The sequence below is a fragment of the Megalobrama amblycephala genome, linkage group LG3 (genome assembly GCF_018812025.1).
Source record: "Megalobrama amblycephala isolate DHTTF-2021 linkage group LG3, ASM1881202v1, whole genome shotgun sequence".
Lineage (NCBI taxonomy): Eukaryota > Metazoa > Chordata > Actinopteri > Cypriniformes > Xenocyprididae > Megalobrama > Megalobrama amblycephala.
In genome coordinates, this window is record NC_063046.1 from 6879632 (window position 1) to 6894923 (window position 15292).

Consider the following 15292-nt stretch of genomic DNA (forward strand, 5'->3'; position numbering starts at 1 on the left):
CACATGGGTGTGTATGTGCATTTAATGATCATGACAGGAATTTCAGCAGCTGGATCTCATAGTTTGTCTCTCCTCAGGTCGTATCCGTGAGCTTGTGTTGTGTGTAAGTGTGTGTTTTGATGACGGATCTTTCAAACGTTCCTTGGGTTGTGGATTTTGCAGTGGGCGTTTCCTCCCTCCCTTCCTTCCTTCCCCATACAGTCGTGACCCTTCAAAAATGCTTGACCTTTGAGATTTGGGAAGAAATGTTTCCACCAGCTTCTGCTTATTCTGTTCAGTCCCAGATGAAAATTGTATTTTTTGTGATCTTTCTTTGTATGTATTGGCTGCACATTGTATAAAACATTCCTTAAGTTGAGTGTGCTATCATGAAAACTAATGTGACATTTATGATCCCAAAACACTCTTTTTGTTTGTACGTTTTTGTTTTGGAATGCATTGACTCTGGAGTGACCATGTGGGCTTTAATTATGACATATTGTCAGTATACCCAGTACATCACCCCCAAACAGTGTCAAAGCTCTGTGCAGTCATGTGTTCATGAGCATCCGATGGGATCCAGGTGTTCAGGGCCGTGCAGGTGTGATGCGGGGATGCACCGGCTCACTGCACTGAGATAGTTATCCCTCATTATGATACATCTGCCACAAACATCGAAATGACTTATTTATCAAAACGTGCTTTTTGTATCATCAGGGGCGTGGGAACAGAAGGCAAAGGAAATCGACAACACCCTCTTCAGCCGAGCTTATGTGTAATTTTGCCAGATATAATGATGATGTAACATTAGGACATTATTATCTTGTAAACGAAAGTGTGGAGTTTATGTTCTAATATATGCTGCAATTGTATAATATATACTTACTTTAGTTTAGGGTCCAATTCTCATTATTAACTAACTATTATGACTTTTGCCTCAATAAACTCCTAATTACTGCTTCTATATAAACAATATCACACGAGTAGCCATGCAATATCACTCTATATCAGCATGGCTATGATTACCTATGGCACTCTGCCATATGATATTGTGTTTATACAACAGTTCAACGACACAAGTGTGTAAATAAATAATAAACAACAACGGATTGTCTTTAAAAACCCTCTTTTGTGAGGAACTACTTCCTTCTGCCAAGGATACAAATCTCAAGTTTAACAATTGAGCTCAAGCCTCCGCTACTAATTCTAATTCTAAAACATCACTTTAGAACTAGTAACGAAGGAATGTTGAGTCGCTTCATTGAAACTCACTGTAATATGTAGAGTATTATGAGAGGGAGATCGCCTGAGTGAGTGCATTACCTGCATCTGATATTCTTCAGGTCAATCTTATATTCATAATCACAAAATCAGTTTAAATGTCCGCTAAGGAAAGCGATATCTTTGTCTTTGTCCTTTTAACATTTAAGAGGATTTCCCATGACAGCGCTAGTCAATGCATTTGTCAGTTGCGTCTCGTAAGATGTTGTTTAAAGTAAAAACAATGTCCTTGTTTCCTTGTTTCAGTCCATTACAATATAAAAGTCTTTGCGACTGACTCACTCATAAAGACAGTCTTTGACGCCATCTAATGGCGTATTAATGTAACTTTCACTGAAGTCGAAATCAGTAACAAACTCTTTCTCAATACCAAAAAATACGGCATGTTATTTATAAAAAGTATTATTTATTGAACAATAATATTTAAATCAACAACAATAGCCATTATAACAGTATAAGAAGTAAAATAGGAAATAAACACAAGCAAACAGTTCAGTCAAACGTACAAAAGCAGCGCTCTAGTTAGTGCAGGATTTAATTTCAATGTAAATATAAAGTTATGAATCTTAATATAGCACTTAAGCCAAATCTATTAGCTCTGGAACAAGTACTAGATTAATAAGACCAAGATTGCCTGTTTGATATACCCAAAACAAATTATACCTCATGTTTAAACACTTTCTACATAAGAGCCAGCGGCAAATTCCTGAAGGACTGGCTGAGATGAAGCTGTTCTCTGCGGGTACATGAGCTCTGAACGCTCGCTGACGGCCTGGAGCTCACATCTCTGAAAGCGCCTAAACTAATTTTCGAATAGGTGTGCATATCTGAGATCTAAACAACTACATTATTGCCTAAAAACTATTAAAACTACATTCTGTTAAAAAATAACAGTAGTATCTATAAAAATATGGTGGGTTTGCTCGTCCGCCATGACACTCGCTGTGAGAATGCTGACAGCGGAGTGATTCATACGGTGAAACGGTTCCCGTAGCGATACTGGTAGAATATCGCATGGCTGGAAAGACCTCTTAACCAATCAGATTTGAGAACCATATATATATATATATATATATATATATATATATATATATATATATATATAGAAACCCCACACTTTCATTTAAAAGATCATAACGTCCTGAAACACTAAATATTACATCTTTCACTAATGTACATAATATACCAATGTTTAGGGAATTTTCAGCATCATTACTCCAGTCTTCAGTGTCACATGATCCTTCAGAAATCATTCTAATATGATGATTTGCTGCTCAAGAAACATAAAGCATGCTTTACAAAATAATGGGAAAATTGCAAAATTGCAAAGATTCTTCTCAGTTATAATGATAGTTATGGCCTGGCACTCATAGTGTTCCACTGTCGTTCATTTGAGTGAACTGAGAATGAGCATGAAAAGGCAAATTCACAGCAAAATGTCTCTTTTATCCAGAAAAAAAAGGTCTAATATGCAGTTCGCCACCTGTTGGGTTTGGAAAAAGTACGAAAAAGGAAAGCAATGAATTTCCTGGCAGGTGTCCTGCTGAGCTCTGGGTTAGCAGATGAGATGACATGAGGAATTAAAAACACAGGGTTACTGCAGCGCTGATGGCTTTCTGCTCACCAGTCGACCGTATCAGTGTCGGCTTTCTGAACCGTCTTATCTCCCATCATGACCTCAGATTCAGGCCTGTACCAGCTGAGCCCGTCAGAGGACGAATCTGAAACATTCTGCTGCCTTTTCATATGAGTGAGAGATTTACCCCATGCAGGATACGTAACGTTTGCATAGAAGTGGTGCACTGTGTCATGCATCAAAAACACAACATTTTAATTAAAGAAATTAAAGTGTAACTCTGCCAATTTTCAACAAAAAATCTTTCAACAACTTATTGTTACAGTGTTGGTAGTCTATGTAAATGAACAATGTTTACTCATTCTCCACTGAGAAATTCATGTTTATTAGTCAACAAACGTCCGCATGATGACACAAAATGTGTCGTCCGGCAGACTTTCGATAGCTCCAGGGCTTTTGTGAAAACTTTTTTGCATTTACTATTTAAACAACGTGGCGCTGCATGTAAAGATGATAACTGCGTCGGGCTGAAACTAGCAAAAAACACTTGCTCTATGTTCGCTGTCATGCAGTTTGAAATGATGGCTACAAACACATGTTTTACAGCCTTTAACTGCTGCCTGAAACGCGCAGGATCCATCACTGGAAATTCTAAATAACTCACTCCCGCTAAATGTTTTCTCTTTGAATTTTTGCACCCGGGAACAATACAAGTCGACACCATTCTGACTAAAAGTTTGCTCAGAAGTATTTCCTACTAAAGCAAGGCGGTATTTGACTCTGACAGACTGGTGGGAGTGTCCTTTGATGGCATGCCCAGTGCATTATGGGTGTTGAAGTTTTCCATTCCTGTTTAACAAAAGAGAAGACAACAGCCTTTTTCAGTTTTTTTTTTTTATAGTTTGCCTTCCTACTGTATGGCAGCTGTGTTTTATTGATGTGTTTTTGTTTGGTTGGTAATGTATTTGAGGTTCGAGTGTTTCTCTTCACAAGACACAAATAACTTTTGTGTAATGAATTCATCAAGCGCACCATCCCACGGAGAAAAAATGGAGTGTGAGCACCCACCGGCGCAAACATAAATCGGCGTCTATGCACAGCGTGCACAATTGCTCAATTGGCTTCGAAACCAGCTGCATCATGCTGGTTAAATCAATGATCTTGCAGGTGTGTAAGTGGGAATCTGTTAAGCAAAGTTCTTTACTTCTTCACCAGTACAGACTTCAGTGTTGAGGAGTAACTAACTAAAAGTGATGCTTCTAACCTTGTATTTTTCAGTAGAGTACCGCAGTATTGTGCACACAGATTTACAGCTTCACCGAGGCAATAATCAAGTCGTGTTGTCATATAATCAAGGTGGAAAAATTAGCACCTGCCAGCAGCTAAATGGTGTTTTTTGGCCAGTGGCTGGTAATTTTTGTCTTATTTGCCAGCCTCTGCTGCAGGCAAAAAAATATGCATTTTTGTTGAAGTAAGATTTGATTTAAGCTGGTGAGGTTCATGTCTGAACATCGTTCATGTGTTCAGTAGCACTGCAGCTCATGCGTGCTCTGTAAGGTGATTTGAGATATACACCAGCCACTGTGTCTGAAAATGTTAATTTCCTGCATATAAAGTTCATTTTCTCTCATGTGTAGCACTCATGTGGTTCACTGTATCAAATTGGTTTGTTCAGAGTAGTTAAGATTCACCAAATCACTAATTCAGCAAGATTCCAAGTAAGAACTTTAGGTTTTTCAAAATGTCTTCAGTGTTACTTATATACCATTATAATATTTATTAATGTTTTGAATTCATTTTAGTTTTAGTAATTTTATTATGTGCTTTTTTTCTAGTTTTTTTAAAAATTTCTATTTAGCTTTCACTTATTTTTATTTCAGCTTTAGTTTTAGTAATGTTTAGTGCTTCAGTTATTTAATTAGTTGCCAATACAATACAAAATTTCTAATTTTATAGTTTTTTTGTTTGCTTAATTTTTACATGTAACATACATTTTTTATTTGATTTCAGATTTATGTCAATTAAAGGAAACAAATTTTAATATTTTTAGTTTTAGTTACAGGTATAATGTAGGACTATCAGTCGATTCAAAATAATTAAGTGGGATTAGTCTCATAATTTGGTAGTTCATAAATTCACAATTCTATATTCCAAATAACCACAGCTAAAACAATTAGCCTAACTAATCTAAATTTAAAGCATTATTAAATAGAAGTAAACAGTCAGTTATAAAATAAGAACAAATAATCAAATTACAAGCAAAAACACAAATAAATAGAATTTAATAAAGATACAATTGAAATAAACAGTGCTTTTCATGTTTTTCAGGTAGATCTGACAGTAGTTTTCAGGTACAGAAAGTTAATAAAGTAAGCAAATGTACACTGCATATTCTTCACTGTATAAATTAAACATCCTTATTAATTAATCATTATTAAAGTTACAAAAGTAATTCAGTCAAGAGCAGTAAATGTTGTCTGATTAACACGGACAGCAGTAGGAATATTAGGCTGCTGTCACTTTAAGAGAGAATGCACGGATCTAATGAACTGATACTTTACACTTGCATTTATTTTCTCAACCATTTACATTCACTTAAGACCTAACCAGCTACGTTTAGGATACTGGCTATTTTTTGACATAATTTTGTGTGAATTTGTCCACTCAAGTGCAAGAAGATGTGAAAGAGCTCAGTTTAGTATTCACACACTGTCTGAGATTAGTAACAAAATGAGCTCCCTTTCGCGTCTTCTTGTGCTTGAATATTTAAATTGTCAAGATGCAGTGCGGGTCTGTCAGCTGTCCCGAGCGTCATTCACGTTTGTTCATAAAAATGCATAAAATGTCACAGACCAACTAGCACATGACACTATTTCATATATTTGCCAAAACACAGATTTCTTCTTTTTAGACCCTGTATGTAAACATTGTTTAAAGTTTCCAGTCACTGCAAAAGTAGACAATATCAGTGGCAAAAAGAAATGCAAAAATAATGACTGTTTTCAAACAGGTTGCAGAAATGGCACCTTTAAATTAGTCAAACTGGAATTGCTAACTATGGCAGCTGGTTTGTTGCTGGTCCGAAGTGGTCTACAAGCTCTAAGCAGCTTCACTGTCTACTAGGTGTACATCAGCCCCACCGGTTGATCTTGGCCCAAACCTCATCAGTACCTGCTTCAATAAGCCTTTGAGGATGACCTCCACCTCACGCTGCTTTTCCAAAGTGAGGAGCTCAGTCCATCAGTGACCTGCTCGGGTTTCGGAGGTGTCTCAGGTCAGAGGTGCAGTGCTGTGTTGGCAGTAAAGACTCTCTTGTACTTGTCACCGACTGCCTCCGTCAGCACAGAGGCGCGCCCCAGTCTCAGCTGGATTACAGAGTCCTGGAGAGAGCAGGCTGTAAAAATAGCTGTTTCAACACCAGCTCTTTCTGAAGGCTCAGATTCCCCCTGGCCTCCGGAGAACGGCTATAACCTTCACCATCTTCCGTTCTCTTCCCGTTAGCGCACACACACGCACACACACTGCTCTCATTGAATTAATCATCGCTGCTCATCACCCTAGAGGCCGTCGCACCTTTAGCCCAGCTCGCTTACGAGCCAACGCAAGCCCGTCTTCTCTGAGAAAAATGAAGGATTTTCTTGCATGGGTCTTTCAAACCAAGTTTAAATGACATGAAATACAGTAATGTAAAGAGCCATTTATGTATTAAGTGAATGTAAACAGATGGGCTGAAACATCTGATATGTCATAATTGATCTGAGCATCAGGTGTAAATGATCCATAATAGACATGATGCTCTCTGTAATGTGATTAAAAATAATCAAACAGTTAACAAGAAAATGAGAAAATTGCTCACTGCTCTTGCGGGAATAACTTTAAAAGCTTTAATCAGCTTCTACTGTTACATACTGAAAACATCAAGAGCTCTCTTTGTTCTTTTGTTTGTCATTTTATTTTGCTCTTTTCTTCATTTTTGTTTTTTGAAGCAATGATTTAATTATTGATAATACTTGAAAGCTAGATGCCATTGTTTTAAATTATTATTTATAATTTGTTTATCATTGTTTAGTTTGCATAATAATAGTTAGCAATGACAGTTTACAATTGGTTTGTAAAAACTTTTTGAATAGCAACATTTCTGCATTTGGCAGATGCTTTTATTCAAAGCGACTTATGCACTGCTTTCAAAGTAAACATTTTTTATGTCTGATTCCTAGTTTATGCATTAGCTGGTAATCAAACTCATGACTTTTGCATTGCTTGATGGGTCAATCATGAATGATTCGTTCATTTTGAACAAATCTTTAATATGACTCGGGAAGAACGAGTTATTTCAGAGAGTGATTTGTTCATTTTGTGTTGATCGCGCAAGCGCAACATCCCATATGTTCTGTACCGGAAACAGAAATGATTCGTTCACCTCTCAAGTCTTCGGGTTCGAGTCGTTCGTTCATCCCGTGACAGCCCCATAGAAGAGGCTATGCTATCTGTACCGGAAACAGAAATGATTCGTTCACCTCCCGAGTCTTCTGGTCTGAGTCGTTCTTTCTTTTTTTCGCGTGACGTGGCAGCCGTATTGGATATAGAAATTAGTTAATAATTCCTTACAAACAGGCGCGTAGGCAGTTTAACTCTTAGTTATGTGATGCATTTCTGGTCTCAAATGTCTCACAATTCATAAATTTGTGAATTTTTGTCATGATGGTCCTTTCCATAATACGCGATGAACGAAGTCTCAGGAGAACTAATCATTTCTGTATTCGGTACCGACTGCATAGCTTCAGCCTATGGGGATGTGTCCATCAGTCAGGTGACATCTATGTCAAAAATGCACATCTTCATGTGGCATGTTAAATATATGCAAATGTGGATTATATTTAAATTCACGTCTCGTTGATATATGTTAGTTCATTTCTGTCTGTTTCTAGTTCATATGGTCGACTTTTATGATGTGTCTTTCACATTTTAGATCTTGACAGCCCCTAGTCACTGTCATTGTGTGTAAAAAGCTACTTCAACATTCTGTTAAACTCTCAGAGAAAATCAAACAGCTCTGGAGCGACACGAGGGCAGGTAAATCATGAGAGAATTGTCACTTTTGTGTGAATTATTCCTTAAAGGCGTCACGTCAGCAACTTTCTCTGCCTTGGAACCTTCCAGAAGAGACTCATTTTTATGTGCCTGAGAGCCTCTGTTTGACCCAGCAGACTGATGATAGAAATGGCTTTTAATCTGCTCCACAGTAGTCAGTAGTCCCAAGACTTTTATAGGCTACGGTAATTGCGTTTATATATTAAAAGCTTGTGGTTCAGGTTTCCAGTGGGCATGTTTCTTACATCATTACAGCAACTGCGCTCAAAAAAAGCTTCAGATTATAAAACCGAATGTTGCAATTAAATAAATGAGGGGTTTTCCTATCAGATGTCCCTGCTGAAGTTCATCTAGAGTTTTTTCTTGGAGAGTGAGTGGAGCACAGAGGCCGGCTGAGCTCGTAAAGTTTCCTTTGACTGCTGCTCTGGGTCAATCCTGTTTGCTCCCGTAAAAGTCAGCCAGTATGTTTGAGACATATTTCAGGGTAATGAAAGGGAAAGGAAAAACCTTCCCATCCTCTTGTGTGCATTCCCCGATCAGCAGGACCCACGTCTGTGCCGGGCGGCACGACTGTATATACAGTATATTGTGCTGCTGTAGACATGTGACAGCTAGTTGATATTTTATTATATCATGTACACAATGGTAGATGTATTTGTAAAGATAATGTTATTTACATTCAAGAGTGATTTAGAAAAATTGAGTAATGTGAATGTAACCCCTCCTGTTCGAACCACCCGCACTAAGCGGGACTCGAACCCCGGTACGCTGGCATGGGAGTCGGGCTCTCTAACAAGGAGGCTAAAGACCGCAATCTCTAGTGCTAGAGCGCCTCTTGAGATCAGGGGAATGAGGTTTACACACAGAGCTCTTACTAGCCTTCATCCGTTACATGAACATAGTTCAGGCTAGTTCACCCTCAATTTAAATTGTCATCATTTACTGACCCTTGTGTTTGTGTACAAAGTTTGACGTTGTTGAGGTATTTTTATGTTTTTGAAAGAAGTCTCTTCTGCTCACTGATTCTGCATTTGATCAAATGTACAGTAAAAAGGTAATATTGTGAAATATTATTGCAATTTAAATAGCTGTCTTTTTTTTAAAAATATTTTAAAATGTAATTTATTCCTGTGATCAAAGCTGAATTTTCAGCATCATTACTCAGAAATCATTCTAATATGCTTTCTTATTATTATCAATGTTGAAAACAGTTGTGCTGCTTTATATTTTTGTGGAAAACATAATACATTTTTTTTTCAGGATTCTTTGAAAGTTCAAAAGAACAGCATTTTTTTATATAAATCTTTTATAACATTACTGTCACTTTTGATCAATTTAGTGCATCGTTACTAAACAAAAGTATTAATTTCTTTAAAAAACTTTTGAACAGTAATATATTAATGCATATCATCTTCATAGCTAGTAGACTTCACTGTTCAATGGTATATAACTAAAGCCATTTCTATACACCTGCAATATATTTTCTTTTTGTCTTGTTGTCACATTGATATATGCAACTAATTACTTATAATTTGATCAATTAATCTTCATATCATGCAATTAATTCAACAATTTTTAATTGATCGACAGGCCTAATGCCAATCGTTTTTCTTCATTGAATTTCCAGCAGCATTCCAGCTATATCATGACTGTTGCTGTGATAGAATACTCATGTCAGGAAAAGGGCTTTTGCTGGTCTTGCCCGCTCAAGTGAGCAGCTGAGACTTTGTTGTGTGTGAGTTCTGCTTGTGCACTTTTGCTCTGTGCTGATAGGACAGGGTCAACATGAAGGACAGGGGTGGAAGTGTGTTATCTGCGAGGGCCAAGGAGGGCAACAGGCTCTGTAAGAAGATAGACAGCCCAGGAAGAGATATTTGACTCAAACGCAGATAGCATTGGGAGGTAAAGCTGACAGGCGAGGTCTGGATCGAAGCAAAGCTTGTCTTCACAAGGGTGATGTAATGTTTTGGAATAGACTTTCTCAGTGTTGGAGATTTGTAAAGAAGTGGCAGAGCAGTCTGCAACACAGCAACGTGTAAAGCAACTCAATTTGTAGAAAATGCGAGGTGAGTCTTATAGTGCAAAACACAGTGTTGTGGGTCATTTCGAAGGTTTTTGGTTGCTAGTTGAGCACACTTCCAAGTCTACTATAATATGTGCTCTCTAGATAGGGCTTGGGTTCCTCCTATTCGTTGTTTTTCACTTGCTTTTTTTTTTTTTTTTTGTCCACCAAATAAATAAATTACATTTCTATTTATGCATTCAGCAGATGCTTTTATCCAAATGATAAAAATCATTTCAATGCTACAGGTGAACAGGGTAAAAATAACTAATAGATATTTTAAATAATAGATGTCAACATATTTTCTCCAGTGGATTACTCACAGTGCATTAAGACAATTCTGTTCTGAAATGTTATGTTGAAATATGCAAATGAGGCACGTTCTAATTAAATATGCACTCATTTGCATACATTGAAATACAGAATCTGTTGCATACAGAAATCTGAATACCGCATAAAGCCAGGTTCAAAACTTTTGTTTCATTTTGTTGACATACAGATGAGATATTGGAGAGAATAAGACAGAAAAAAATGTTTTAGGGATAAAAGTTATATAAATCAGGCGAATGATTAATGAACAAACCCATCTGTAAAAACCTTCAGAATGATTTCTGGCTCAGTGAATGAGAAAAAAACTCATTTTGAGAAAACGACCTTGTCAGTGATGTTCTATAATTGAAATCTACAGACACAAATAGATCAAATGTAATAAAATAAACACTTAAATATGTATTTTGGATATTTTCTTTCCACTAGTCTGGAAAAGGAAAGTTATGGAAGCAGAATAATCCAAAATCTCAAAATTGACCAGTTCCTGAGAATGTTCTGTCATGAAACTCTAGATGGCGCAGGCTGATTGGTCTTTAACTCAACCTGCTTGCAATCACATCATGCTCTATAGGGCACAGCTGATTGGTACCTGTTGTATCAGTAGCCAATGAGCTCGCTGCTCAACATTTGCTATAGCAGTTGCAGTGCTCTTTCAGAAACCCTCCACCTTCCCTAGCTCCACCTGTATAGATATGAATGTACACTGCATTCCAAATTATTACGCAAGTGACATATCAGTTAGATTTCAGTAGAATAAACATTCAGATTTTAGTTTTTCTAAGAAAATGTTTGTTTGTTTATTGATCCATGTCTTTTTAGATAACTGGTATCAGTCTCAGACAAAATAATTTGCCAGGTCTATGAAAACCCACTGTAAATGTTTCTCTTTGTGAGGTTTGGTTTGGAGTGGCTGAAATGCATCTTTACGCACAACTGCCAGCCTGCATGGAGAGCTTCTTGAGACTCCAGAGACACCAGCAGCTTCAAATACCTGTTTGCTGCTCAACACTGGCTTTTTTAGAGCTGCCCCTTTTAATACAATACATTTTTTTGACAGGAACTTTCCTCAATAAGCCTTTATCTGACCGAGTTCTGCTGTGCTCTAAATCCCTCACAAATCTTATGATAATTTAATAATCTCCATTCAGTTTCACACAATATTAGTTGTTTTCATGCCTTTTGCACAACATTGCACCATTTCATGCTTTTCATCTTCAGAAAGATCTTTCTTCCTCCCCATATTGCATGAGAACTGTGACTTGCTTAATAATGTGGAACAACCTCTAAGTAGGGTTTCCATAGATCTGCCAAATTATTTTGTCTGAGATTGATACCAGTTATCTAAAAAGACATGGATAAATAAACAAACAAACATTTTCTTAGAAAAACTAAAATCTGAATGTTTATTCTACTGAAATCTAACTGATATGTCACTTGCATAATAATTTGGAACGTGGTGTAAACTCAGTTTATTTGCGTTGTCGGGTTATTGGTTTGCACATAAACCCGGACAACAGGTTATTTCAACAAGCTGATTTTTGTGAGTTGTCAGCGTAACGATGTGCATGTGAATGTGCTCGCTGTCATATCCATTACCAAACACCCTGAGAGTTGTCATGACAGAACTATGGCTTTGCCTGTAGTTTCTTGACTTAAAAAAGTAATGACATACTTCCCCTCGACAAAATCATTCCAGGTATCATGATTGTAGCACAAATGGTCATGCATGACTTAACTCCTAAATTTAAATACTTAATAAGTGGTTTGTTTAGATCACTAACTATAGGTATGAGCAACACTAATGATGATGCTTGATTTAGCAATGCTGCTAATTATTTGTGCAATATTATCTTCAGATGGTCATTCTGCATGCATTACATCATGGGCCAGCTGGCTAAAACTAAAGATAGATATGTGTGTTTGCATGCAACATTCAGACAACTGGTCCACTGATTACACACGGCAGAAGATTAAAATGTGCTTAAATAAAGAGGAAATTGTGATGGTTAATAATGCACATTTATGCTTAAAAAAATGCATGCAGAGCTGTGATGAAAGATGCTTGTCACCTTTGAACAGCTCAGCATGCGTCAGCCTCGTAGATCTTGTGGTATTTGGCTCGGGGGAATATACGTGCATTAGAAAACCCAATAAGGGGATTTTTTCCTGTCAATTTTCGCAGAATTCCATCACGCCAGGCACAAAGTCAGTGTGCTGAAAGTAAGGGAGCAGTTCGCCTTCTGCTGACTTTTACACTTTAACTGCAGGGGAAGAGAAGGGGGTGATATTTCTGTCGATCTACACCGTGACATCTATTTACCTGCAAAAAGAATTTTCCCTCGGTGTGCTGCATATCTAAATGTGATTTTGAAATGGCAATTTGTGCAGCGTGACATGGATTTACAAATTCTAAAATGCAAAGTCAGGCGTTTTTAAACTGTGTAAGAAAGTTATTCACATACACTGCGGTTCAAAGGTTTAGTAAGATTTGTGAAAGATGTCTCTGAGGCTGCATTTATTTGATCAAAAATACTGTAAAACAGTAATATTATTGCTATTTAAAATATCTGTTTTCTATGTAAATATATATAGTAAAATGTAATTTATTCCTGTGATCAAAGCTGAATTTTCAGCATCATTACTCCAGTCTTCAGTGTCACATGATCCTTCAGAAATCATTCTAATATGATGATTTGCTGCTCAAGAAACATTGATTATTATCCATGTTGAAAACAGATGTACTTTCTTATTTTTGAGAAAACCATGCTTTTTCCAGGATTATTTTGATGATTCTTTCATAATATTATTGTCACTTTTTGATCAATTTTATGCATCCTTGCTGAATAAAAGTATTAATTTCTTTAAAATTAATTGAAGTTGTATTGTTTAACGACCTCTGTTCATTCTTGCAGGTCTCAAGCGAAGTGTCTCTCGAATGTCATAAAGGGAAGACTGTGTGTTTGACCCGAAGATGCGGCACCTGTTGCACCAGGTCGGCTTCTGATAGCAGAATAAATGAATTTGTGGCTCATATTGAAGATTCAAATAAACTTTCACTCCATCCACCACAGGCTTGTGTTTTCATTTTTCACCCTGTTATTGCCAGGCATGGCTGTGAGCCACATGATATTTCCTGTTGTGCTATCAGAGAGCTCTAATCTTAAAGGAGTAGTGCACCCAAAAATTATTCTTTCATCATCCACTCACCCTCTTGTTGCTGAAAACACATATGTTTTTTTATTGTCCTTTTGAGTGTAAACACAAAAGGAACAAAGTGCCTAGACTGTTCTTTTCCATACAATGGGAAGATAGTCAAAATCCTCAATAAAATGGCAAAAATGCACTATAAAAGCATCATTAAAATAGTCCATGAAGTCATACAATAGCTTTGTGTGAGGAATAGACTGAAATTGAAGTCGTTGTCCATTTGTTCATTCTCCTTTTGTGTTGCATGGAAGGAAAAAACGACGTTGGGTCAGTAAATGAAACCCATTTCTGGTTATCAAGTCAAACTCGCTGGTTTATTCACTTTTATAATGACTGTAACATACCGCCACGTCCAAGGCCAGATTTACCAGACCAGCGAATGTCATGCTTTTTTCCATCATTAGAAAGCATCTGAGGCAGTAAGTGCATTGCATTACGTTTTTACAGGTTATAAAGTTCACTGTAGTTATGTGGGTGCTCAGTTTTTCTGTCGATTGACCAAAATCTAATGTTATGTAAAATGAAGTGCTTCACACATGATATAAGACAGTAGCTATTAGCTATTGGTGATGACTAAACGACAAATACCAGACCTTCAGATTCTGGCAAACCGACAAAATCGCTCACCGGTTTCTACGGCAATGTGATGCAATAACGGCAATAACAGAAATAATAGAAATAAAATAGGCAAACAACAGAATAGATAGATACTATTTTAGACACGGAAAAAAAAGAAAATAATTGCAGTTGGTGCCGATAGCCTAGTGGTTAGTGCACCGACATATGGTAATGTAATTGGCTGTTATCCCTATATCAGCACAAGCTTCAGAAACGCCCTCCGTCAAGCATTGACGCCGACATCCCGTGTGAATGCATGGTCATACACGTCTGTCTAGAGCGTTTACATAGAAAAACATTGAAAAAGTAGTGCATTGGGATAGAAAAACACGTTCTGTGTGAACGGCCCCTTACGAGGTTTAGTCACAAGCGCTTTTAAATGCCTAAAACCCAAACGGCTGAACAACAGAAATGATTTATGGGGAGAAAAAAAACTGAAAAAAATATACAAGGTTTCTGCCAGACAGTGACATTTTAAATTAAATGTATTCATTTATAAACTAATTGTCTTAGGCCTGATTTCACAGACAGGGTTTCGATCAAGCCAGGATCAGGCCTTAGTCCAGTTAAAGCATTTAAGTAGCTTTTATAAACGTTACCGGTGTGTATCTCGAGACAAATAATGCCACTATGCTTTCAGTTAAAACAGCTCAAACATGCACTATGCATAAATCCAGCCCTAGTCACATCACATGCTGACATAAATAAACAACCAGGCAAGCAATCTTTGCAATATTCCCACAGTCCTTTGCACAGACCCCAATGGGAAACATTGTGACGCCAATATGATGAGAAGTTGGCAGTTGCAGACCATTATCCCTCAGTATATAACAAAGACAGCAGTAGATTCTCAAGCTAGATTCACAGCGCAGATGCTTGACACGTCCGACAGGTCATGATGCAACCGTTAGTTTGGGACAACGAAGCCATCACGCCTCGGGCAGATTGGCAGTGCTAATAAACGTCACAACATGATAATTCCAGGGCAGAATATCGAATGCAGAAGAGATGAAAATAGTTGATTTTGCAGCCTTAGAAACTGCTTTTATGTGCAAGAAAACATGTTACCCTCTAAATTACATCGTTTAGTCAAAGGAAGCATTGTCATGTCTCTTTCCTTGTCGTATAATTGGTCTGTCAAGCATAGC

General features: G+C 37.3%; 1 protein-coding gene across 3 annotated transcripts in view; it reads left to right on the plus strand.

Annotated features, from left to right (window-relative positions):
• Positions 1–15292, plus strand: part of LOC125264390 (cell migration inducing hyaluronidase 1) — a 158869-nt gene that overhangs the window by 52749 nt on the left and 90828 nt on the right. Inside the window, exon 1 of one of the 3 annotated variants that reach the window (XM_048183657.1) lies at positions 13293–13311. The exons of the other annotated variants lie outside the window; for them this stretch is intronic. The gene's annotated coding sequence lies outside the window, so the exon portion shown is untranslated. Of the gene's footprint in view, positions 1–13292; positions 13312–15292 lie in introns of those variants that run through there. 3 annotated transcript variants of the gene reach the window in all.